This window comes from Artemia sp. Qi Xiang Cuo, chromosome 15 (assembly GCF_049724085.1).
Source record: "Artemia sp. Qi Xiang Cuo chromosome 15, ASM4972408v1, whole genome shotgun sequence".
In the NCBI taxonomy this organism is placed as follows: Eukaryota; Metazoa; Arthropoda; class Branchiopoda; order Anostraca; family Artemiidae; genus Artemia; species Artemia sp. Qi Xiang Cuo.
The window spans coordinates 44,626,542-44,651,595 of NC_142808.1; the positions used below are offsets into that span (position 1 = coordinate 44,626,542).

General features: G+C 34.7%; 1 long non-coding RNA gene across 1 annotated transcript; it reads right to left on the minus strand.

Moving 5' to 3' along the window:
• Positions 1-953: 953 nt before the first annotated feature.
• Positions 954-24,507, minus strand: LOC148943716 (uncharacterized). The gene is made up of 3 exons (XR_016142926.1): positions 24,381-24,507; positions 7,933-8,043; positions 954-1,053 (listed from the first exon to the last, which is right to left on the minus strand). It is a non-coding gene; the product is annotated as an uncharacterized LOC148943716 (long non-coding RNA).
• Positions 24,508-25,054: the final 547 nt, after the last annotated feature.

A 25,054-nucleotide genomic window follows, 5' to 3' on the forward strand; every position in this document is an offset into this window, starting at 1 on the left:
TCCTCCAGCTTATATGCATCTGAAAAGAGGAGTGACACCAGGCACAAAAAAGCAATTTTTGTGCCATATGGCACTACTCTGGCACTATCGAAGTAAAAAAAAAACACACAAAGGTATAAGCATTAGCTCTTCAATGAGCCCTTAACCGTCTCCATAGCCTACAAGCCTATAATTTTTCAGTAGCCTAGAACCGGGGAAAAAGGATCCACAGCAGTGCTATACATGTAAAAAAGCAATTGTTTTAGTTTTTCAAGGAGGGGAGCCATAAGTCCATTTCAAAGGTTTTCGTCAACGGCAGTTTCAACGGAACACTTTTTGCTTCGATTTGAGGTCAAATTATGTAATAGCGGTGTCAGGACCTTTTCGAAGCTCTGAAAATTCACACAGCTTGAAAATTATTGTTCTTTTAAACCCGTATAGTAAGAAGTTACTATTTCTGATTGGATTTTTTAGAAGGGAGGGGGGCGGGGGTTAAGCTCCACTCTCTCTCTGCCTCCAAGCGTAGTAGAGGAGAAGGGAAGACCCCCCACAATGTTGGTGTAAATAAAGCACCCCTCTAGAAAAAGTGATGAATAGTCACCTATATGAAAAAGGACGAGATTTGATAGGACCGAATTTTCAGGAAACAAGGAAAAAGACCATGAAAAGGAACGGGTATCCAAGCAAAATTAAAAATCCACATCCAAAAAATAGCATTTTTCATACTTTGGAAAAACTTATAGTTTTTTCATAACTGGGCCAAGTACTTAGCACTGGCTCATCCATGAAGCTAAATATGTTGAAGAGGCGTGTCCCATTCGAAATCAGAATTTTGATAAATTTTTCTTAGTTTTTAACTCCTGCTTACCGTTCCTGATTTTCAGGCAAGGTTTACTTTCTTTTAGTTTTTTAAATAAAGTATTAATATAAATACTAAACATTAAAATCTATAAAATATATTAAAACTAATAGCTAACCTGCTCTTTGATAGTTAGAGGTTTTCTAGATCAGTTTCTCTTCCTTCTAGCTTGAGCTTGACTCGTCGCCAGACAGGATTTCTACCGGCATGGACATCTATGAGTAAATAAATTAATTATAATAAAAAAGACATAAAGCAATAAACATTAATTTTCATAATTCCAGAAACCCAAGAATTAGTAAACTAGACAGGATATAATAGTTCGCAAACACAGATATAAAATATTTATTTTGTTTCTCTTTTTTTGTTATTATCAAAACTTGGTCAAGACTGGAAATTTAAAACTAACTTCACCCAGGTCGAAAAGAAAAGAAACATAATTGGAGCTAGCGGCAGTTACTCTCATACTTCAGTGATTTCTGTCAGCCTCAGATTCTAGCATCGCTAATTACTTTAATATGAAAAAAAAAATTAATTTTATCAAGAAAAAAGGAACTAATATTAGATAAATAATATTCTTGGTTTAAACTAAAAACGACAAAACAATGATTTCAAAACATCAATAAAAAGATAACACTCCAAGAATTTTAGGAGAAACTATTGGGTTGAAGAAGATGGTCATTCCCTCAAGTAATATGTGAAGAGGCCTTAGGGGAGGATTTAAAGAAAACTGGAAGCATCGAAGAGACAGGGGGGGGGGGAGAAGGATCAAGCATCGCTGTGTTATGTAGCACTTTTACTGTAGCTTCAGTTTCTTCTTTTTTTAATTTATCAAATATGCAAATATTTAGGAAAAATATAAAATACCACGATTTCTGAGTATTTTACAAGTTGCGAACTGGATCTAAGGCAAATAAAACATCACCCTTAGATTCATACGTCTCCTTTAACCCCTGACAGCAGAAATATCGCATCAAAATTGACCAGCAATTCAAGAGAGTAGATAAACACTTTCTAAACAAAAGAATATAAAAAGTATGGTTGAGAGAGACAGTAAACAATTAGAAAATGACAAACATCCTAAGTAATCTTAGGTACCAAAGCCACCAAAAATTATTGGATTGACTTTGATTAATTCAATCAATTCATTTGTATGTACCACTTTCTAAGTTTTTTTTCGAAATTATGAAGTTTTTAGCGCAGTGCCATGTTTTGCCAGTGTTGCTATGTTGAACTGTAAAAATAAATAGGCCAAATTAATTAGCTAAATTTGATAACGCTTATCGTCCAGAATTCCAGAAAACGCAAACGTTACCAATCTCTTTATTCCCAAAAGAACTACACCATCAAAGGAAAACAACAACTTCTTAAGTTGTTTGGCGCTTTTTTTTCTTTAATTTGGTACCATCAAAAGTGCGTAACTGCATATGAAGATCTGTTTCATTAAAAATGAAATTCGCAGGTTTGTCTAGTCTTTGAAAATATATAGAGTTGTGTAAATATCCAATTAACCAATGCAAAGAAACAGATTTCGCTTTTACAGTCAGAGTAAAACTTCATTTCGGCAGCTGGATATCATGTACCCCGACGAAAAAGAGCAGAGGAATTCATCTTTCCGGGTAGCAGGGCTTTTCTTCAAAACTAATAAAGCTTTCTGTTTTGTCTACTGGAAAAAAAAAAATCAATATTGACTTTTTTTTAAAGATAGGCATAAACAGAAGTCTTTCCTTTTTAGTCTTCTAACTAGGGTAATCTCATATCATAAGTCAGCGGCCATTCAAGAGAGGGAAGAAATACTTTCTCAACAGGAAACAAGAAAAGGATGACCCTGGGAGAGAAGAAAACCGTGAATGAAAAGCGAACATTTGAACTATACAAATCAACTAGAAAATCCTTGTTATCTTCAAGGTTATTGTGAGGCAGTCTATACTTTTTTATAACGAGCTAAATATAACGCTTTCCCAAACCAGGGAAAAAATAACATATTTATCAAAAAGCAAGATTCGGAATGCACGAGACAACTCTTCGACTTCGGAAATTACTAAATGTTCCAATAATAGTAAAAAAAAAAAAATTAAATTGGCGGTTTCTATATATTTTATCGGTTACAAATTAGAACCGAGGCACAAAAAATGCCCTCTCAATCCCTGTGCCTCTTTGAATCCTTGTGTCAGCAACGTCTTATCATAAAAGATCACTTTGCCTGAGTCAAATTTCGCCTTGGAGATGTAGATACGGAAAAAGTCAGATGAAGAACAAAAACCGTACTGACTGGTCCAGAACCCTATTTACCGAGAATTTGATTCTGGTGATGAGATTATGCGAAAGTTTCTCCATAACAATCCAATGAAGAAGAAGCGAATATTCGGTTCACTTTGTTTCTGGGCCATTCTTAACACAAAATTACACAGCGAACTCTCAGACGGTTTGGGTATCTCCTTCGATTGACCCCATACCCCGTGGTTGGTTAGACACGAGGGGTAGACCTCGGAACAGATAGCAGGACAGTATTAAGAAGTTCCTCAACATCGCCGACATTGCTGCTATCGAGTCCCTCCCTCATAGCAGCAGATCGGTCCACCTGGATGAGCAAAGTTGCTATGCTCTCTACGCCACATACTATGCAGCAGGAGCCTAAGTAAGTCAAGCGTTAAAGAATTCGTCTTTCTAGCCGGAAAAACTTCTTTATAAACACAGCTTTCTGGAATTATTTTTTAGTTAGGTGTTTACAGGAGTCTTTTTTGTTTCCAAACAAGGGTAAAGCCATGTCACAAGGGAGCAGTCATTCAAAAGAGGTGAGAAAACACTTTCTCAATGCAAGAATATCAAATGGATGACCCTGGGAGAGAAGCCAACAATATGAGAAACACAAACATTTAAACTGGATAAACCTTACCGAGGGGAATATGTTCTAGGCTTTTTGTTGATATTTTGACGATCAACGATTTTGTGATGTTTTTTGACCAAAAAAACCCTTTAAAACTGTCATAGTAATTCTAATAAATAGAGATTTGAACATACAGCAATCCGATGATATTTGTTTGGGGAAATGAAAAGAACAAAGTCAATTTGCTTGTTCATCAGTTTGCTTGACAAAGTCAAGTTTCGAGAATAAATCTGGCGAATGACAACACAATATATTTTTCCAAATTTAGTCCAAAATTTTTTTTTTATGATACCGAATTATAGGTTCTGAATTTTAAGTCACTGTATAATTACTTGATGAGAGTGGAGTATGACAGAAGATGTTTATTTTTCTTTTTTTTCTACCAATCTGTTCAAGTGACAGTTTTCCCAAAAAGTAAATGGATGAATTGGTCATTCTGTTTGTTTAATCACATCTTTGAGCTAGTTTTTACTGCATTTTTTCGATTTTTTATATTATTGGACTTTTTTCTTTTTATTACAGTGGACTATTTTGACAGTAAGGCGGATTCCATGTGTTTTATTCAATAAAAGTAGTATTATTAACACTGAATCTTTGACTGCAAATAAACTGACTACTTGCTATTGAAGTTTAAGCTGATCGAATCTCACTTAGTGCGCTCGTTGCTGACCGGTCTGACAAAACTTTTTCTTTAAGCATTCTAGTTCTAAAAATCTAAAATATTTGCAAATAGACGCTACCTTTTTTATGACAAACTGTGTATATCACTCGCGCGTGCACGTATATACTATTAAAACGCTAAGCCTGTCTAGTCCTTAGAATTAAAATGTACTGTGGTATGAAAGTTAGGCGTCATGATTTTCGGCCAACAGCTTCTTTTTTATCATCTTAAAGCATGGCTGGTTATAGATAATATAAACGAGAAAAATTATTCAATCATAAAAAGCCAAAGAGAAGAAAAACGAAAATTCAGGTTTTATAAGGCCAACGAAAATAAAGGCTGCAACAAAACAGATATTTCGAGAAGGCAACTGCTTCCCTTCTCGGCAATATTTGAGATAGTCTTTAAAAACCAAGTTCACATTTTCCGAGCGAAAATGGGAACGACTTAGACCAGAAAAAAGAGAATAAAATAAATGAAAAGACAAAAACGAACAACGTGGATGCCAAAGGAACTAAAGAAAAAATTAGAAGAATTAAAAAGCTAACAACGTGCAATAAAATAATAGATAGAATAATTCAAAACAATAAACCCAAATCATAAAAGGTCAGCCACTCACCCCAAAATCAAGGCCTTATCCAAAGGGGGGAGGAGTCAGGGGGTTTGAACCCCCCCCCACGAAATATTTGTCTGAATCGTAAAAACGTAACAAAATGAATATAAAAAAAAATTTATGCGTTTTTTAAAGTTGCTCCCTAGAAGAAATCCTTTTGTAAACCCTCCCCCCTCCAGAAAAAAGCATCCTGGATACGACCCTGCTCAGGATGTTCTTTAAAGGAAGACAAAGTTTCGCAAAGGATTCCTCCGAAGATAGTACACGAAGACAGTAAAGGCCACAGACAATTCCGCCATACACTGATTAATAACAGAAAAAGGTAGAGGATTAAATAGTGCCAACCTAAAAACCCACGATCTAAGTCAAAGAAGGAGAAGAAAACACAAGCCGAGAAGATAGTAGAAGCTGCATGCAACTCCAGCATCCACTGATCATCACCAGGAAAAAAGAAAGGGGCTAAATAGTATCAATCAGAAAGTCCAAAGCCTAAACGAGAAAATAAAAAGAAATTACTTGAAGATAGAATACCTATCTTTGAAGGAAGACTAAATAGCACCAACCTAAAAGCCCAAGACCTAAGCCAAAGAAGAATAAGAAATCCGAGAATAGCCGATAATGGAAGTTCCATGAAAATTCAACAAAAGAGAGAGGATAATAGCATCAACTTAAAAGCCCATAACCTGAGCAAAAAATAATGAAGACTTTACTTAATGATAGAAAATAATAGAAGTAGCAAACAAGTCCACGGATCTACTGATTAAAAACCTTTTAGCGGGCTAAATAGTATAAAAGTCCATAACCTAAACCGAAGAAGAAGAAGATAGCACATAGAGATAGCAGACCATGTCGGATGCACCTCGACCATTCAGTGATTAAGAGCAAGAATAAAGATGAGGGCTAAACAGCGCAAACCAAAAATCCTACAGGAGCCTAAAAGGAGACGAATATTTGATAAGCATGATTATAAAAAGTGAAATGTTTTATTTCCTGAACATTAGTCAATAGTAGCATTATTAAGTAAAAAGATTTTTTTTTTTTCAAGTAAAAAGGAAAAAATTCAACTTTTAAATTTTATTTAAATGCTCAAAATTACTCTTTTAAGCCGAACTGTTGCTTTTTTCGTTATTTTTTCTCGTAGTGAAAGGATAAAAAAAAAACTTTTTAAAATAACCATGACATTAGTCAACGTAACTGTCATTAACCTTAACAGTTTTTTTTTTTCAAATGAAAAGGTAGAAGAATACCTTTTAAATTTTCTTTTCATTCCTTTTCATTATCTTTTCAAGTTAAAATAAAACAAAGTACATTCCCTTGATATTAAAAAAAGTAAATTTCCTTGGCATTAGTCAACATAACTGCTCTCAAAGTTTTTATTGAAGTAAAAATCCTTTTTTCTTTATTTCTCTGACATTATTCAGCCCCACTGTTATTAAGCAGAACCTTCACAAACGCGAGTTAGCACGATTATTTACTTTGTTTCTTAACATTAATGTTGTTTTCTTTTTTTTTTACCAAAAATTAAGCTTCAATATCAAATGTATACTTTGAAAATTAGGGAACTGTTTGTCCTTCGTTTAGACCAGAATGTCCAAATGAATTCTCCTCCCCCTCCTGAAAAAAAAAATGCATTTAAGTGTAATTTTTCTATTTTGGAGAGGGCCTCAGACATTTGATTGAAAAAAGAAGATATCTTTTACTGCGGAAAGGTATAATACAAAACATAACCTTAATACAGGAGGAGGGCATCCACAAAAAGAAACGTACTTTATCGAGTTTTAAGAAATTCTTAAATGGAGGAATTGAGACATTGAGGCAAAATCAATATCAAAATTGGGGAATTTCGGCACTGCCGTACAACAGAAAACTTTTTATCAATATAATTTTCGGATAAATGGCCTCGAGCAGACAAATAACGTCACAAAAAATGAAACGGGCAGACAGAGTAAAAAAGGAAAAAGATCCTCCTGGAGCCATTGCTGGCGCATAGAGCGTCAAATTGACGTTTCAGTTACTGGTTGTTGTTTTTTTTACAGGAGCAAGTAGCAAGCTTATCAGCCAACCTTGATGCGGTGGGGATTGAACCTTGGGCCCCTCATTGCCAAGCAGAGCATCAATTCACTATGCAACAACTATGTTAGACAAAGAGTAGCAGGTGAAAATGGTCTTAAGCCTTACCTTTTAAATCCTGTTTCATTAACCCTATCAGGGTTGTTAACCCTGTCCTTTTTATCGACAGAGTAAGCATATAAATGGTCTTAGAGAGCCGGGTTGCCATCGCGGTCAGTTCCTATGGTGCTACAATTGCCCAAATTTGCGTGCTACACAGCGATTTACGGTGTTATAGTAAAAAAAAATTGACTGTAAGAGTGCTAAAATAGCATTTTCGTGCTAATTTTAGCAGCCCTAAGCGCGTGCTACAGTACTACACATCATAAAATAGTGCTAAGATAGCACTTTCGTTCTACTGGTGGCAACCCTGCTAGGGAGACAAGGGACGTTACGATACCACTACATAAGCGGACTGAGAGTTGAGGAAGAATACAATCTTAAGCCTTGTACTTCTAGTTTAATGACAACACTGTTTTTTCTGTAAACGCTTAGCATGTAAATATTCTTGAGCACAGAAATGAGATTATGAAACAATGACGTGAGTAGAAAAGCAGTAGAAGGGGATAATGAGCACAAGCCTTGCCTTTTACATCGGGTTTCGTGTCAACCCTGTTTTTTTTTGTTTTTTTTATCGAAACAATTAGCATGCACACGGCGTTAAGCAGACAATTAACACCACGAAAAAAGGACGTGAGGTGACAAGCAATAGAGAGAAAAAGAGCTTAAGCCTTAATATATCCTTTTAAGCCGACAAATGACATCAAGAATCATCTAAGGTAAGGCGACAAACACTAGAGGAGGAAAATCAGCATAAGCCTTACCTTTTACATCTGGTCTAACGTCAACCTTGTCCTTTTTATCTACACGGCCTGCATGAAAATGGTCTTGAGCATCTGGCGATGTTAGTTTCGGAAGTAAATTGTATATATCAGCTGAAAGAAGACACAAAATTAGAAATTTAAGATAACCTTTTTCCGCAAATTATCGAGTTCATTAAAATATCGTAGAGACCAGTTTCAATACTGTGGATAAATTACCCAGTTGGCAGACCTAAATTAATCGAATCACCAACTGAATTGTAACCAAAAAGGAATATTTTTCATGAGCTGGATACATAGGACACACAGGACACAAAGGACACACATTCAAAACTTGTCTCTTCTGCAGCTGCTTCTTAGAAGCAATTTTTATGTTGTCTAGAAAAATTGCCGGATAAACTGCTCTATTTCCCGAAAAATATTAATTTTTTCAACTCAATAAGTTGATAAATGATCCACTAAAACTGCTCGAAGCCTCGTTCGTTTCATGTAAAGTGTCAACATAAAGAAGAACTAGAGTGTTTTATTCATATTTATGCGGACAGTATACAAGAGCAAATAGGTGAGAAATTGTGAGGCTATTATATAACTGAGATCGGTGTGATCTGCCCAAGGCCGTGCCCGGGGGGGGGGGGGGTGAACCCCTCGAAATGTTTGTTTGACTCAAATTTTGTATGCGTTTTTTGAGGGTTTTTTTGTGTAACCCCCCCCTCCCCGAAAATTTTTTTTGAGTAAAACCCCCTCCGAAAACAAAATGGGTACGGCAAAGGCTCTGCCCAGATACTACAATTTAAAGATATAAACTTAATTATGTACTACAAAGGCCCAAAATTGTGATAGATTAAATAATTTTTCGCAGATAGTAAGTTTTCGCAAAATCGTATATAGATATGTAGCCACCCAAAAAGATATATAGCCAAAATCCCGTGCTTTTAAAGAGCAGATAGCAATTTCACACTTCCTGACTCTTAAACGCGAACTCAAATTAGCATCTAACCGAGCACTCGGTGCAAAAATTTGCACAGATGATATAGAGGGGTTCACAAAATCAGACCCAGGATGTCATATAGTCATACCCAGACAGCCCTACACTGTCATTCAATCATACCCAGACAACTAACTGTTCATCCTTTTTTCATGATAAAGTGCATTATTCCAGAAAAAAAAATCATCCAGATTCAGAATGAGATCTTCAGCTTGTTTTTACTAATACTGATTTAAGTTCCACGATTCTCTTCTGTGGAGTAGAACTCAGACGATATTCCTCTTGTGAACTATGAATCACCCACTGAAAGAAATTTGCATATGAGCGAATATTTCGTTCGCTTCTGTTCCAAATCACAGCTGCTAACGTTCTTTTTAAAGAACAGAGCTTGTTCCAAGGGGGTGGGGGAGATTACAAAACCATAATCGGGGGGAGTAGGTGCTGGGTTTGAACCCCCCCCCCCCGAAAAATTCCGATTCGTAAAAAAGTGACACAAAGCATGTAAACAACTTTTTGACACGTTTCGTATTTTTTTTGTACCCCATCCAGGGGCGGGAGGGGGTACCAGGTTGGAGCCCCGCTCCCCTGTAAAAAACATTCCAACTCATAAAAAAGTAACAAAAAGTACATAAGGAACTTTTAATGTGTATAGTTTTTTGTACCCCCCCCCCTTGAACAAGATCCTGGATGCGCCCCTAGGGGCTACGGTAGAAAAATCCTTCAGAAAATCTAAAAACTATTACAATCAAAATCCAATTTATTTAGCAATCTAAAGCTAATATATAGGGCTAAAGAGGGTGAGGTTGCCTAAGGCGGGCTAAAGAGGGTTGAGGGTGGGCTAGAGCCCACCCTCTGCACGGCCAAAGATATTAATTTTTGCTGAATTTTATCGCTTTCAAATCACAGCTATTGTTTTTCTGGGTTGTGAAATTATCTTTAGTGTGATAAGATTTTCACTTAGGTTTATTTAGATATACATTCCAGCACAAGGCTAATTTAGATAAGCTCGTCTTAAAAAAAAAAGCAATGTGAACAAATATAAATAGAGGACGTATGTAGCCTATGTATATGTTACTGTGAATGTCTGAAATCTGGTTAATGAATTCACCAGTGAATGTCCAAATACCTTTTTTCTCCTTGGATTTAGTCAGCGTTACCGCTCAGCTTTTTCGGTTTTATGCAAGGTTTGATGGTGACAGGCTATATTAAGTTAAGTTTGATTAGGTTATTAACCCATTTCTGAGCTTTATAACCTAATTTAACCTAACTTAACTTTAACTTTTACCATCAAAGCTTGCATAAGACGGAAAAAGCTGATTCACAAAGCTAATTGAATCCAAGCAGAGAAAAGAGAATTTCGGATATTCACCAGTGAATCTCGACATAAACCAGATTTCGGAAATTCACGGTAACATATATGCATATATTACATGACACATATACTTCAATATCCACTTGTCCTGATGTGGAATAGGTTGATAAACTTTGAGCTGTCCAATAAAAAAATTCTTGTATGTTTACTGCTTAGTTTTTACCAAAATAAAAAATATATTCTTGTTACAGAATATATAAGCTTTGTATAGGCTAATATATAGGAGTGTATAGGTTTTGAGAATGTGGTTTTATGGTAATATAATACCAAGCGTGGTTTGGTAAAAAAAAAAATATTACTTGTTATAAATTTTCACGAAATAGGGGACAACCGAGATTTGATACCGATTTGTCTTGAATTTTATGGGGTCTAATTTCAAAGTGAGCAATAATTGTTTACTTTAACATCAATAATCAACAAAAAACTTAACATAAACAAATCCCCTCCAAATGTCACAGCATGATATGGAGCTGAACAAATCCACAAAAAAAAATAATATTAACCCAAGAAGGGGTTAAAAAAAACCCTACTGAGGTTAATAATTATGTACTCTGCAAACACCAACTTAACACTCAAAACCCAATTCCTTCTTTAAAAGCCTCAATAAAAATAAAACACTAAATCTAATGTAATTTTTGGTTAAAAAAAGAAAACAACATTAATGTATATATATATATATATATATATATATATATATATATATATATATATATATATATATATATATATATATATACATGAAGTTGTCATCCCAAGAGGACACCTGTGTGCAAGATTGTATTGGATTACCAAAATGGTAGCCAAAAAATATTATTCCTAAAAGGCTATGAACTTGTATCTATAAGTTCTTGACCTAAGCGGATTATAATGTAAGAATAATTTTGGACTGAAAGGACCTTATCCTCAGCTCATATACATAGGTGATATTTTAATTCCCCACTAGATAGCTAGTTTAACACTGCATCTATGTATTGCCCTGACATTTGCTAATAAGTTGACTAATTTAAGCTCCCTGTATACACATAACTTTGGAACAGTCCTCAGACTGGCTAATTCAAACATATAATAAACACAAACTAGTTAACACTAGCCTCCTCATTGTCATGAACAATTTAATATAGGTTATACAATGTATGGCTCCAGATTTTCTCTTTAGAGAAAAATTTGCTGTTTTATATTAGCTATCTTGAAATCATCCCATTCTGATGCATAGCCACTTCTAAAGGAAACACTATTAAATTCTTACACACCTATTGCAAGAGTTGCTTTGTTTTACTTACCCCTAACCTCTCTTCCAATGAAGAAATACATACAATAGCTGAAATTATAGGCTATACATTCATAGTATTTCTCATAGTGCTAAATCTTCTCTTCTTATTAATTTAAGGCAAATACTAAACAAGTAGCAGAAAGAAAATTGTACTATTAAAATTATAATGACTACCTACACCTTGGTCTATATGTGTTAATTATGGGGGGGGAGTAAAGCAAAGTAACCTGTAAGAATGGTATAAGTAAGTTTTAAAATGTTTTAAAGCAGTTTTCCTAACTTTATAATGTTTCCTTCAAAGTTGGTTAGTTGAGATGCAAAAGAAACATAAAATAGTCAATTAAAATAGTCCCAAAGCCAAAAACATTGTCCTATATGAGTCAACACTCAAACAATGAAATAGAAAGAAATTTTACCAGAAAAATCTGATGTATTATTTTTCCATTGATTTTTGAAATTATTTACAATCTCAAATTAACATCGTCCTAAACTGTGATAAGAGTTACAGGAAAAGGTATAGATAAAAAATGAAATTTTGGGACACTTTAGATGTGAAGGCTTTTGCAAGGAAGAATTAATGATAATGCTAAAAGAATGAAAAACAATAAGGCCCTAGATGCTGATATTGTGACAAATGAGCTAGGAGGTGATAAAAGTGAGTACTATAAAGGCATTTGCTTGGTTTCTGTGGGAAGCAAATAACTTAGTATGATGTAATAAGGTCCTTTCCTTGTATGGTATACCAGATAAATACATTAAAGTAATGAGTGCTATGTAAGAGAATAAGATAGAATGGTTTAGAAGAATAGAAAGATAAGTCTGCAAACTAAGATTAAAATATTTGAAACTAAAGTGACAACAGTAGTCAAGTATGGTTCTGAGGCATGGGCACTCCAAAAGATGGAGGAGGATTTGCTAGATGTTTTCCAGAGAATTTACCTACAAATAGTTAACTGACTGACTGTATCTCAAACAGTAAGCTATACGAAAAATAGACTGTTCAATCTAAGGCTATGTTTCTAAGCTATAAGCTTTCCAAGGCTTTAATGAGAGAAAGGTTGAGATGGCTAAGATAAATTCTGCAGATGAAGGATTGCCAAATATTGTCCTTGTTGTCTAATTATCTAGGGCCAAGAAAAGAAGCAGTGAATTTATAATTAACAGTATACTTTAGCTAGGATGAAAGTCAATACATCACTTGATACTTTTTTTATGCTTTTTTACAATTCAATAGCCTAATTGCTTCTGGGGGAGATTACATTTTGACCCCTTAATGGGACCCCAAAAGGTAAAACAGACCATAAGAGCTAAGAATTTAAAACAAATTTAGTTTGCCGAGAAACATTGCCATTTACAAATGAGTCAGGAATGGTAATTGTTATTGCCCATAGTCTTAGGAGTGAAATATTATTTTGACATTAAATTTGCATGGATTTTTCAAAAGATCCTGAAACCTTCAAAATGGCATACGGGCAAGCCAGACATCATTTTTAAGGGGTTTTTGGTTCTTTTTAAAAATATCTGCCAATTTGTTTTAATACAAACATTTTACCATTAAGACTAATGAACATAATAATGACCATTCCTGATTTACCTTCAAAAAGCAACTTTTCTGACTAGCCATTTTTTTTAAAGCATAGGCCTATTTTTGAGTTTTGGTTACTAGCCTATGGGCTATATTCAGCCAATAAGGCATCAATAAGTAATATTTCCCAGAGGCAATTATTGGATAATGAAAGAGCATAAAAAGCATCAAGTGATGTAGTCACTTTCATCCTAGTTAAATTTTGATGCAAACTACAAATTTACCAAAAAGACATACAAAACCATAAAAGTAAACATAAAATTAGCAAGATAGTAATAGTAATTTATTTCAGTCTATTCTGTCAATATTAAGTGATTCAAATCGTCAGTTGACAAGAAATGGTGCAACAAGCCCAGGCTATTACTTTGGGGCTCACCTGACTGGTCAGCACTCTATCATTACTGACCAGTAACTACAGGATCATCCTGTAGCTGGCAAGTGTGATTTAAGGTAATTTTAACTTCTGCACAAGCCTTTAAAACACCACATTTTGAACAAGACACACCGTGTCCACCCTTTTGGCATAAGTTATGCTGGGAGGACTTTGTCTGATGTTGACTCTGCCAACAATGTAGCCATCCTTAGCGAAAATCTCAACCAACTTAAATCTGCACTCAAGACGCTTTCCTTCACCGCCTCCGGAGTTGGGCTGCAAATCAACTGGAAAAAAACAAAGATCATGCCCATAGAAAAGACCGCATTGGCATCACCCTTAATTGTTGCAATCAATGGCCGAGCTGTTGGCGTGGTAAGGCCGTTCACTTATCTCAGATCAATTATATCATCAAATGGCACAATTGATGCCAAAATCTCAGGCAGATCAGCCAAGGCAAACTCTGTATTTGGACAGCTCCTGAGAGCAGTCTTCCACAAACTGTAAATTAGTCGCCTTACAAAAGCCCGTTTCTACAATGCCACAGTCTCAAGCATCATGCTGTAATCTTCTGAGACATGGCTGATAACCCAGACACAGCTGAGAAAGGTTGATGCCATCCAAACTAGACACCTGTGTTGAGTTGAAGGCTTAAAATGGTATGACAAGATCCACAATAATGAGATCCTGAGGACCTTCAAGTTAGCAAACCTCTCCACCTAAATAGAAGCTTATTCTCTAAGATGGTATGGCCACTTACTCTGCCTCCCGCCAACTACCCCTGCAAGAATCATATTGGACTTCAATCCCTCAATTGTCTGGAAACGTCCTCAAGGGAGGCCACGCACCAGATGGGCTGATGTTATAAATCAATGCCTCTTCAACCACAACATCAACCCAAATGAGGCGCCATCCTTAGCTCTGGACAGGGCTGATTGGACAAGACTGACAGCACTGTCAACCAGTTCCCTCTACGCTGGCCACCCTGCTTAGCAAGAGCGTTAAGTCAAGTATATATTTGCACACAAGGGAGGGAGTAAATTATATGGACAGTTTGAAGTCAGAAAACAATTCTTACTTCAAAATATGCAGAATAATTTTACCTAATACATTTTGCACGCAGACCCACTACACTTTACCCCCCCCCCCCCCTCCTAATGTGCAAATACAAAGCCCAAATGTTTCTAAAGTAATGAAGAAACTAACAAAGAAGCCAGTTTGTTCTTGACTTTTACACATTGTAAACTAGAGTGAGAGGTGAATAATACACAAGGACTAGAATTTTTCGTGGAGAAAGTGCCAGATTTTCCAGTATTATTCAATAACAATTGGAAATTAAACTAAAAAAAAACAAGTTTCTTCAACTGAAAGTGACAAGCAATATCAAAACTTAAAACCAACAGAAATTATTATGTTTACAAAAGGAGTTGCCCCTTCCACAAGACCTTGCTCTTATACTAATGTTTGGACTTTTTGTCCTAACTCTTTAAGAACAATTCCTGAAACAAAATGGCCATTTAATTAAAATAATAAGCTTTGTTTTAAAATTTAAAAAAATACAACTTTAATGTAAAGAGCAAGGTCTTGAGGAGGAGGCAATCCCTTTCATATACATAATAATTTCTGTTTGTTTTAAGATTTGATGTTGCTCCTTACTTTCAGTTGAAAAGACTTTCTTTTTAATTTAATTTCTGATCGTTTTTAAATAATACTGGGAAACCTGGCTCTCTCTCCATAAGAAAAATCTGGTACTTGTGTATTATATACCACTCACTCAAGTTTACAATGTGTAAACCTCAAGAACAAACCAGTTTTGTTACTTTAGAAACAAAGATAGAATATATATTTGCAAATTAGGGGGGAGGGGAGTATAGTAGGTCTGCATGCAAAATGTATTATGTAAAATTCATTCTGCATATTATGAATTAAAAATTATTTTCTGACTTCAAGCAGTCCAAATACTTAACTCATCTTCCCTCCCCCCCTTATGTGCAAATATATAGCCCAAATTAAATATTTCCCATCTATTCTGTCACTTGTCTTTGTCTTGTCTCATGCTTAGCTGAAAGAAACTAACAAAGAAATCAGTTTGTTCTTGAGAGTATAATACACAAGTACCAAATTCCTTCCCCCACAGAAAAAAAAACAAAGCTCAAATAAAATTCTCAAATTTGGAAAGCCTTATTTTCCACAGTGGAGGGGAGGAGGGTATTTTCTGTGGGGGTGGGGTGGGGGGTTTATTTTCTGGGGGGTAAATGCCAAGAACCATGTAGGCCTAAATACAATTAACAGTAAAAGTTTGGTTTTTCTGGTTCTTGCTTTTTCATAGTTGATTCAAATTACAGGGGTATAGGTTAAGATAAGGAAAAAATATTGACAGAATACATGAGAAAAATATATGGTTTGGGCTATATATTTGCACACAAGGGTATTATAGTGGAGATGTAATCAAACCATGTTAACTACAATTAAGCCTAATCTTTACATTATGAAGTAAGAATTTTTGGTAAATTTGCAGTTGATCATATAATTTAGCTAAGATGAAAGTGAAAATGTCATTTGATGCCTTTTTTTATGCTCTTTCATAATTCAATGATTGCTTCTGGGGCTAATTGCATCTTGAGCCCTTAAAGGGTCCCCAAAGGTATTTCATTTTTGTAACCACACAAAGCAGTTATCAACACTAGTTAAATTATTGCAAAGTGGCTAAAAACATCACTAGTTTATAAATAAGTTGTTCAAGAATAATGTATGCCGAAAATTCTTATTTATAAAAATTCAAACCTTGTTTATTAGGCAACTCAAATATAAACTGTTTTCCTACCATTTCAATTCAAGGGTGCATTCTTCAGCAGTTTCAAATTGCAATATTCAGCACTGAATTTTTTTAGAAAATGCACCCTTAAATTGAAATGGTAGGAAAATAGTTTAAGTATTTTTGGAATATACAATTCATTCATAAACTAGCAATATGTTTTAAACTACTTTTCAATAGCTTAACTAGTGTTGATACAACAACACTATTGAATTATGAAAGAACATAAAAGAAGACATCAGTTGATGTTTTCATGGTAAAATTTTAGTTTAGCAACTTTGGGCTGACTTGGGCAGGGGTTATGTTAGGAAAAGTAAACTTTCAGGGATAGGTCTTCGGGCTAAAGTATGTCTCGGGAAGGTATTTTGAAAAACTCACCTGTACTCCTTCTCCCTCTAGAGCAGAGGTTCCCAACCCCTGTGCCCGCGGGCACAGGAGTTGGGTACGATTCGTATGTGCCCGCCTCTCACTATTCGACAGAGACAGAATTTTTTCATAAACATTATTTTAAAATCTGATTTATTTTTATTCATTTGTTAGTTGTTTTTTTTACTGCCTAGGTTTATTATATATGTTCGACACTTGTCCAAACTTGTCTGGCGGGGAGACAGACTGCACTATTTACTCTAGTCTGGAATGGCTAGTGCCATTTGCACATCACACCTTGTACACGCAGAAAACCCGATGTGAACGACTGGAACGAACGCCACGAACTGATCCGATAAACGCCGATGGCGCCAAATCATAATGCACATAACTCTGATTGCTTCGGCGATCATCGGCTGTTTTCCGTGTGTACATGGAGTGATGCGCAAAAAAACATTCCCCGCCTGGAACTGCGTTGTTGTCATTGTGACAGTGAATAAAAAAATTAACAGGCTAAAAGCAAGGTGCGTTATTTATTGTAATTATAAGCGATGATATTGAATAAACTCTTTTGTTGAGGAGATAGTTATAGTTCTTGTTATAATATATTTATACATATAATGCAGAAGAGACTTGCGCTATAACATTGATTAAATAAAAAAAACAAGTTTTTCAAACTGAAAGTAAGGAGCGACATTAAAACTTAAAACGAACAGAAATTATTCCGTATATGAAAGGGGCTGTCCCCTCCTCAACGCCTCGCTCTTTACGCTAAAGTTTGACTCTGTCTCACAACTTTATTTTTTAAAACAATAAAAAACTTTAGCGTAAAGAGTGAAGCGTTGAGGAGGGGACAGGAATAATTATACGGAATAATTTCTATTCGTTTTAAGTTTTCATGTCGCTCCTTACTTTCAGTTTGAAAAACTTGTTTTTTTTATTTAATTTCTTATTGTTTTTTAGTTAATGCAGCTTTTATTTTGGCTCACCGTCATAGAATAAGTAAACAAAATTTGCATATAAATTTTACTTTTCTTTTGCTAAATGGATGTCTCTAAATTTGGTTATGACGTAATTTACAAATTAACTTGCGTAACTAACTTCTATATTCGTATACTTTTCTTCTGGCAAAAAATACAAAGTTGTAGATTTTTGCAGATATGAGCTTGAAACCAATGTAATAGGGTTTTCTGATACGCTGAATCAGACGGTGTGATTTTCATTAAATTCTTTCACTTGTAGGGGATGTTTCTCCCCTCTTTAAAAAATTGGGTAAATTTTCTCATGCTCGTAGCCTTTGATGAGTAATGCTAAACTTAATAAAATTTATATATTTAGAATCAGCATTATAAACACATTCTTTCGATACATTTATTGACATCAAATTTCGTTTTTAAAAGTTTTGATTACTATTGAGCCGTATCGCTTGTTTTTTTATTGTTTTTGTTTATTACGGATATGTTATTACGTATATGAGGGGGTTCTCCCCTAAGTCAATACCACGCTCTTTACGTTAAAAGTTATAACAAATTTTGATTCACAAACCCCTGAATCACAAAGGCCGTTTAATTAGAATAGATCGCTCTTTTGAAAGCACTAAAAAAAACGTAGCGTAACGAGCGAGGTATTGATTCGGGGGAAAACCCCTTCACATACGTTATAATTTCTGTTCGTTTTAAGTTCTAATGTTGTTTCTTACTTTCAGTTGAAAAAACTTGTTTTTTTTAATTTAATTTCTTATCGTTTTTTAAATAATGCTTGGAAATCCGGCGCCCACTTTATACAAATGGCCCTTACCCCAAAGAAACATCCTCCATGGAAAGATTCTCCAGAGTAGCCCCCTCCTCCAGCCCCCCCCCCCTCCAGAAAAAAATCCTTCCTGAAAATTTCTGTATACTTCCCAATAACCAATAAATAATGCTGGCAAGTCCGGCACCCCCTTCATGGCAATTTTCCTTCCCCCATGAAAACTTCCTTCATGGACAGATCCTCCAACATAACCCCCGACCCACCCTCCCCCACTACCAGAAAAAAACCCTCCTGAAAACTTCTGTATACTTCCCAATAACCAATACTACATGTTAACATTGGGTAAAGTTCATAAATTTTAGCCCTCCCCTTGGGGACTTCGAGGGATTAAGTCATCCTAAAAGACATATTTATAATATTTTCGACCATGCTGAACAGCATGGTTATCTCAAAATTTTGATCGGGTGACTTTGGGAAAAAATGAGCGTTGGAGAGGGCCTAATTATCCTCCAATTTTTTGGTCACTTGGAAAGGGCATTATAAATTTTAAATTTCATCCCAATGAAACCTCTCACGATATTCTAGGACAAGTAGATCGATACTATCGCCCCCGGAAAAAAAAATCGAATAAATACGCATCCTTTATCTTTCTTCTTGCAAAAAATACTAAATTCCATATATTTGTAGATAGGTGCTTAAAAAATTTACAGTTGGGTTCTCTGATACACGAAATCTGATGGTGTGATTTCTATTGAGGTTCTATAACTTTTCGGGGGTCTTTACCCCCTTTTCCGAAAAATCAAGCAAATTTTCTCAGGCTCGTAACTTTTGATAGGTAAGACTTAACTTAATGAAATTTATATATTTGAAATCAGCATTGAAATCTGGTTCTTTTGATGTATCTATTGGTATCAAAAACCCGTTTTCTAGAGTTTTGGTTACAATTGAGCCGGGTCGCTCCTTACTTACAGTTTGTTACCATGAACTGTTTGATATTATATTGTAGTTCAATTATTATTTTTTTATTATTTATGTTAGCCCTATAATGAGTGGACCAAGTAAAAAACAACGAACTTATAATTTTAAAACTGACTGGGAGGAATCAAATTGTTTTGTTCATTTGAAAAATAAATGCGTTCGTTCATTGTGTGGTAGTAGCATTGCAGTGCCGGTAAAACATAATGTTGAACAACACTTTCAGACAAATCATGGCACTTTTAAAAATCATGGCACTTTTAATGTGAATTATCCTCTTAAATCTGAAGTAAGAAAGAAAAAAATGTGCAATCGAAAATCAAGTCTAACAGCAAAACAGATTGTTTTCACTAGACATGTGGCAAATTCTAAAAAGGCCACTATGGCTTCTTTCAAAATATCTCACATGCTTGCAAAAAAGAAGAAACCTTTCATTGATGGTGAGTTGTTTAAGGAACTATTTTTGACTGGTACCAATTGTTTGTTTGATGGATTTTCTAACAAACGTGAGATTGTCTCAGCAATACAAGACTAACAGTTGTCAAATAACGCAGTCACAAGAATAATATATGCAATTTCAACAGACCTGCAAACTCAGTTAAAAACTAACTGGGAAATATGTGATTGGTTCTTGCTACAATTTGATGAGTCAACAGATATATCACACACAGCACAGTTAGCAGTTATGGTGAGAATGGTCTTTAGTAACTTCACAGTAAAAGAGGATGTGTTACAAATATTACCTATGAAAGGACAAACAAGGGGTGAAGATATTTATAATACATTCAAAACATACACCAAGTCAATAAATATGCTTTTGTACAAGCTCTCTGCAAAAACCACTAATGGGGGTGCCAGCAATGATGGGTAAGAACAAAGGATTTATTTCTCTCTGCATGAAGGATGATTCATTTTCAAACTTCATGTCCTACCATTGTATTATCCACCAGGAAGCTCTGTGTTGTAAAATTTTGCCATTTGAACCCGTCATGAAAATAGCTACAAAAATAATCTTTTCAAGGCCCTGTTAGATGATACTGAAGATAAAGAACATGATCTTATTCTGCATACTGAAGTACGTTGGCTCAGTAAAGGAAAGGTTCTTACAAAATTTGTGAGTTAAATTGAAGAAATAAAAACACTTATAAACAATAGAAGGGAAAATTATGATGAACCAGCTGACTCTGGCTGGCTGATTGATTTGGGATTTCTCAAAGCCATCATGGAAAAATTGAATTCTTTAAATTGAAGCTCTGTAAAGTCATTTAAAGCTAAATTGGATTTGTTGATATCACATCTGCAGATCAATTCTCTTGTGCATTTCCCACATATGAAGAAAATGCTAGGTGACAATGAATTAAATGGGACATTATTTATTAAGCATCTTCAAGAGTTAAAAAAAAAACAGTTTGAAGAGATATCTTTGCAGTTTAAACATATCAAGCCAATAGCTTCCTTCTGTATCAATTCTTTTGATTGCCAAATAAATGTTATGGAAATGGCCACATGTCTTGCAGATTTTGTTCAAGGTAAGACAGAAAAACTAGAGTTAGAAATTTTGGACCTTAAGAATGATGTTTTGCTAAAATCCTTAATGTCAGAGGACTTTTGGAATGCAGTGGATAGAGAAAAATTCCCATTGTTGAAAAAAGCAGCATATAAAATTGAATCCTTTTTCAGTTCAACATATTTATGTGAATCATTGTTTTCAAACACAAACTCACCAATGAGCATCTTTATGATTGTCTGCTAACAAGATTATTGTCCTATGCTCTTAATTATGAAGGTCTGGCCAATGAAATACAATGGCAAATATCACTGACTTTATTATATTTTTTAATTAAATGTTTTCTTTGTATTTGTGTGTTTTGTTTACTTTCTTTACGTTTTGTAAATACATTTCTTTGTGTGTATGCAATTTGAAAAAATGCCAAAGAATTTTATTAGAAACATTTTGTTTATTATTTATTAATACATTATGACTATAATAAAATAAATTATGGAAAAAATGAGAAGTTATGGAAGGAGTATCTTGATTTAAAATAGGTGGTGCCCGCCACCCTATCGATTGAAACCTTGCAAAATAGATGTTCTGGTTAAATGAAGTACAACAAAATTGTTTTCAGCTTCAAAACTTTGCTCAATCCCAATTTATAAGGTTATAAAGATATGCAAATACATTTCATAAATTTTGAAAAAAAAAGCATTGATTCAGAACTAAAGCCAGAGAAAAACAAACTGATAACTGAAATTAAGGTAAAATGTTTTTTTTTCAAAATTTTGGTAAAATTCTATTTTAGTTACTTTTGGCTATCTTGGAAAGGGTTTGGGTTAGGAAATTGAAACTTTCAGGGATGGATCTACATGCTACGGTATGTCCCGGGAAGGTACTTTGAAGTACCTACCTCCACTCCTCCCCCCCTCTATATAATGGTAAATTACTGCACATTACTAGTTGTTTTAGCACACATTTCATCCTATATTAGGCCTACTGTCATAATTATAAATCACTGCTTACCTTACACAACTTTGGCTTTTAACCCTTGTTCATTAAAATATATTCCAAAATCCTATTTTCATTTAACAGTCATTGCTTTAACTTATTTACTATCTAGCTGACATTGCTTATGGAACCCGTTTGTGTTGTCACAAATTTGCTTATCATAACCCCTTTAACAGTAGCATGCAGGTCCCATGGGGTAGTAAGACAACTCTGTGTTGATAAGACATTTAAACTTTATTGATTAGGGAAAGGATTTGACAAGAGATAGACCAGTAAAAAAATCCAAATTGTTTTTAGAGGACAAATTATGTTATGAGAAGATGTTTTCTATTTTTATAGGTCCATGCACTCATGAAGCTTTTTAAATATTTCTGAAGAACTAGTTGATAGAGCACTACAAACATCAGAATTGACTTTAGAAGACAACTTATGTCATGGGAAGATGTTTTTGAAATCCCCCCTCCCCAAAACTCAAAAATGTCTAAAATTATTCTTAAGAAGCTTTTTAAATATTTCTAAAGCACTAAAAGATAGAGCGCTACAAATATCAGAATCAACTTCAGAGGACAAATTATGTTATGGGAAGATATTTTTGAAATCCCCCTTCCCCCCAAACTCAAAATTTTCCAAAATTTTACTGTAGAAGTTTTTTTTTAATATTTCTAGAGCGCTAAGACATAGAGCGCTGAAACAATCAAACTCAGTTTGAGAGTCTAGAGATGGTTATTTTCAGATGATTTTGGAATCCTCCGTCCTCCCAAACTCAAAGCGTTCCGATGTTTTTCTTCGGAAGAGGTTTTATGAACATCTAAATCGCCAAGATATGTAGTAATAAAAACATCGAAATCGACTTTAGAAGACAAGTTATTTCATGGGAATATGTTTTTGAAAATCCTCTTACCCCCAAACTCAAAATTTTCTAAAATTCTACTATAGTAGCTTTGTTAGTATTTCAAGAGCACTAATAGATAGCACACTAAAAACATCAGAATCGACTTTAGTGGCCAAATTAATACTACAATAATTCCCCCTTCCCCCCAAACTCAAATTTCTTTTTAAATCCCCTTTTACCCAAAACTCAAAATTTTCCAAAATTCTACTTTAGAAGCTTTTTTAAATATTTCTAAAGCACTAAGACATAGAGCGCTACAAACATCAGAATCAACTTTAGAGGACAAATTATGTTATGGGAAGATGTTTTTGAAATTCCCCTTCCCCCCAAACTCAAAATTTTCTAAAATTCTACTCCAGAAGCTTTTTAAATATTTCCAAAGCACTAACAGATAGTGCGCTAAAAACATCAGAATTGACTTTAGAGGCCAAATTAATTCTACAATAATTCCCCCTTCCCCCCAAACTCAAATTTTTTTTTTAAATCCCCCTTTGCCCCAAACTCTCCAAAATTCTACTTTAGAAGCTTTTTTAAATATTTCTAAAGTGCTAAGACATAGTGCACTACAAACATCAGAATCAACTTTAGAGGACAATTTATGTCATGGGAAGATGATTTTGAAGTCCCCCTTTGCCCCAAACTCAAAATTTTACTTTAGAAGCTTTTTTAAATATTTCTAAAGCGGTAAGACATAGAGTGCTACAAACATCAGAATTGACTTTAGAGGACAATTTATATCATGGGAAGATGTTTTTGAAATCCTCCTTTGCCCCCAACTCAAAATTTTCCAAAATTCTACATTAGAAGCTTTTTAAATATTCCTAAAGCACTAAGACATAGAGCACTACAAACATCAGAATTGACTTTAGAGGACAAGTTATGTCATGGGAAGATGTTTTTGAAATCCCCCTTCCCCCAAAACTAAAAATTTTCAAAAATTCTACTTTAGTAGCTTTTAAAATATTTCTAAAGCACTAATAGATAGAGTGCTAAAAGTATCAGAATTGACTTCAGAGGACACATTATATCACAGGAGGAGGTTTTTAAAATCCCCTTCCCCCTAAACTCAAAATTTTCTAAATTTCTACTTTAGAAGCTTTTTAAATATTTCTAAAGTGCTAGAATTTTGAAATTTATATTCTAAATATATTTCTAAAGAGCTAGAACAAAGCTTCTAAAGTAGAATTTTGGAAAATTTCAAGTTTAGGGGGAAGGGGGATTTCAAGAACATCTTCCCATAACATAATTTGTCCTCTAAAGTTGATACTGATGTTTGTAGTGCTCTATGTCTTAGCGCTTTAGAAATATTTAAAAAAAACTTCTAAAGTAAAATTTTGAGTTTGGGGCAAAGGGAGACTTCAAAATCATCTTCCCATGACATAAATTGTCTTCTAAAGTCAATTCTGATGTTTGTAGTGCTCTATCAACTAGTGGTTCAGAAATATTTAAAAAGCTTGGTTAAAAGTGTCTCTCTTATTGTTCTAGCAAATCTCTTTCTGAAGAGCTGCTAGCCTAATTGAAACCTTTATTTCTAGCCTACTGTTGATATTGCCCCAGTTTACTTACAGACCAAACACGTGAATGCCAAAGATGCAAGTAAAATTTGAGTTGCCCAGCCAAAAAAAATCTTTTAGTGAATCTTTTTCACATTCAGATTCAGCTCATCTTCTGTTGTCATCAGCGCGCATCAGAGTTACCCCACGGACGATTTTGGGCGAACAAATTTACTAGATTGGCTTCCGTTTTACATTTTACTAGATGCTGCCAAAAAATTGCACGTGTCGCAACTTTCGCCGCGACTCGCACATTGGCCTGAGAAAGCTAGTAAATACTTTTTGTCATCAAAATGAAAACAGAACTATAAAAGTAGCTAGTGCGCATTTTTCTGCTTGTGTGACATCTTAATATGATTTCTTTTGGTCATTTGGCTTATATGCCTTCAAATATGTAGGAAATGTGTTCCCAGTTATTCATTAGGTCCAAATAGTTTCTTCCAGCCTGGAATTTTCTAGTACTTTCAAGGGTAAAAAATGATGAACCTCCCTTCTGTGACTTTTTCTGCCCTTACTGACCCCTCCTTTGGCATTGGAGCTCAAAATTTCTGAATATTAAATTTCCCAAAATAGTCGAAAGGTCCCATGAACATTCTTCCAGGGATGGCAATAACGGTGGCCGGCGTTTACCCTCACGAAAAATACCCCCCACACACGGAAAATACCCCCTCCCCCGGAAAATAAGGC